Genomic DNA, 3,177 nt, shown 5'->3' with positions numbered 1-3,177 from the left:
GTTCATTGGAAGGACTGATGCTGAGGCTGAAACTCCAAAACTTTGGCCACCTGATGCGAAGAGCTGACTCATTGGAAAAGACTCTGATGCTGGGAAAGATTGAGGGCAGGAGGAGAAGGGGACGACAGTCATCTCCAACTCATTATGACCCCATGGACTGCAGCATGCCAGGCTTCCCTGTCCATCACCAACTCCTGGAGCTTGCTCAAACTCATGTCCATCACATCAGTGATGCCAAACAAGCATCTCATCCTCTGTCGTCCCCTTCTCCTTCCACCTTCAATCTTTCCCAGCATCAGGGTCTTTTCCAATGAGTTGGTTCTTCTCGTCAGGTGGCCAAAGTATTGGAGTTTCAGTGTCAGTCCTCCAATGAATATTCAGGACTAATTTCCTTTAGGATGGACTGGTTTGATCTCCTTGCAGTCCAAGGGACTCTCAAGAGTCTTCTCCAACACCACAGTTCAAAAGCACCAATTCTTCGGCCCTCAGCTTTCCTTATAGTTCAACTCTCACATCCATACATGACTACTGAAAAAACCATAGCTTTGACTAGATGGACTGTTGTCAGTAAAGTAATGTCTCTGCTTTTTAATATGCTGTCTAGGTTGGTCATAGCTTTTCTTCCAAGGAGCAAGCATCTTTTAATTTCATGGCTGCAATCACCATCTGCAGTGATTTTGGAGCCCAAGAAAATAAAACCTGTCACTGTTTCCATTGTTTCCCCATCTGTTTGCCATGAAGTGATGGGACCAGATGCCATGATCTTAGTTTTCTGAATGTTGAATTTAAGCCAACTTTTTCACTCTCCTCTTTCACTTTCATCAAGAGGCTCTTTAGTTCTTCTTTGCTTTCTGCCATAAGGGTGGTATCATCTGCATATCTGAGGTTATTGATATTTCTCTCAGCAATCTTGATTCCAGCTTGTGCTTCATCAAGTGTGGCATTTCACATGATGTACTCTGCATCTAAGTTAAATAAGCAGGGTGACAATATACACCCTTGACGTACTCCATTCCCAATTTGGATGGAACCAGTCCATTGTTCCATCTTTGATTCTAACTGTTGCTTCTTGACCTGCATACAGATTTCTCAGGAGTCAGGTAAGGTGGTCTGGTATTCCCATCTCTTTCAGAATTTTCCACAGTTTGTTGTGATCCACACGGTCAAAGGCTTTGGCATAGTCAATAAAGCAGAAGTAGATGTTTTTCGGAACTCTCTTGTTTTTTCAATGATCCAGCGGATGTTGGCAATTTGATCTCTGGTTCCTCTGCCTTTTCTAAATCCAGCTTGAACATCTGAAAGTTCATGGCTCATGTACTGTTGAAGCCTCGCTTGGAGAGTTTTGAGCATTACTTTGCTAGCATGTGAGATGAGTGCAATTGTGTGGTAGTTTGAATATTCTTTGGCATTGCCTTTCTTTGGGATTGAAATAAAGACTGACCTTTTCCAGTCCGGTGGCCACTGCTGAGTTTTCCAAATTTGCTGGCTTATTGAATGCAGCACTCTCACAGTATCATCTTTGAGGATTTGAAATAGCTCAACTGGAATTCCATTACCTCCACTAGCTTTGTTCATAGGGATGCTTCCTAAGGACCACCTGACTTCAAACTCCAGGATGTCTGGCTCTAGGTGAGTGATCACACCATTGTGGTTATCTGGGTCATGAAGATCTTTTTTTGTATAGTTCTGTGTTCTCTTGCCACCTCTTCTTAATATCTTCTGCTTCTCCATTAGGTCCACACTGTTTCTGTCCTTTATTGTGCCCATCTTTGCATGAAATGTTGGTAACTCTAATTTTCTTGAAGAGATCTCTAGTCTTTCCCATTCTATTGTTTTCCTCTATTTCTTTGCATTGATCACTGAGGAAGGTTTTCTTATCTCTCCTTGCTGTTCTTTGGAACTCTGCATTCAGATCGATATATCTTTCCTTTTCTCCTTTGCCTTTAGCTTCTCTTCTTTTCTTAGCTATTTGTAAGGCCTCCTCAGACAACCATTTTGCCTTTTTGCATTTCTTTTTTGGGGGGACAGTCTTGATCACTGCCTCCTGTACAATGTCATGACCTCCATAGTTCTTCAGGTACTCTGTCAAATCTAATCCCTTGAATCTATTTGTCACTTCCACTGTATAATTTTACGGGATTTGATTTAGGTCATACCTGAATGGTCTAGTGGTTATCCATACTTTCTTCAATTTAAGTCTGAATTTTACAAGAAGGAGTTCATTATCTGAGCCACAGTCAGCTCCTGGTCTTATTTTTACTGACTGTATATAGCTGTCCATCTTTGGCTGCAAAAAGTATAATCAATCTGACTTCAGTATTGACTATGTGATGTCCATGTGTAGAGTCTTCTCTTGTGTTGTTGGAAGAGGGTGTTTGTTATGACCAGTGTGTTTTCTTGGCAAAACTCTATTACCCTTTGCCCTGCTTCATTTTGTTCTCCAAGGCCAGATTTGCCTTTTACTCCAGGTATCTCTTGACTTCCTACTTTTGCATTCTAGTCCCCTATAATTAAAAGGACATCTTTTTTGGGTGTTAGTTCTAGAAGGTCTTGTAGGTCTTCATAGAACTGTTCAGCTTCTTCAGCATTACTGGTTGGGGCATACAGTTGGATTACTGTGATATTGAATGGTTTGCCTTGGAAACGAACAGATCATTCTGTCATTCTTGAGATAGGAATGTGTTTAAATTATCTGAAACCTTTAGATATGTACATACTACTACTTGTTGTATCAACAACACTCTTTCCTCTTAATGGTCTGTGTGAATCGTTCCCACGATTGTATTTTGTTCAAAATACTCTGTGGCTCTCTCTAAAGAGGACTTCATGTGGACCCTCCATTGGGAAGATTACACACTCCCATCCCATTAGGCTGGCCACGTGGTTTTCTTTCACCAGTTGAATGTGAGGTTAAGAGATTTCCACGAAGAAGCTTTTGTCATGTAGGTCTGCCCTTTCCCCTCTGTCATGAGCTTGGCACTGCCCCATACACTGGCCTATACCATCATCCTTGGTCCCAGAGTGAAGAGGACATGAGCAGAGCTGAAACTACTGACCCATAATTGACACATAATGCAAATGAAAAATAAACCTTTGCTGTCATAAGCCACTGAGAGTTGGGAGTCACTTGGCAAGTGTTACTTAAAAAAAAAAAAAAAAAAAAAAAAAAAAAAAAAA

The sequence above is a fragment of the Bison bison genome, unplaced genomic scaffold (genome assembly GCF_000754665.1).
Source record: "Bison bison bison isolate TAMUID 2011002044 unplaced genomic scaffold, Bison_UMD1.0 scf7180017864254, whole genome shotgun sequence".
Classification (NCBI taxonomy): domain Eukaryota; kingdom Metazoa; phylum Chordata; class Mammalia; order Artiodactyla; family Bovidae; genus Bison; species Bison bison.
The sequence above is the reverse complement of the archived record's forward strand: the minus strand, read 5'-3'. Positions refer to the sequence as shown.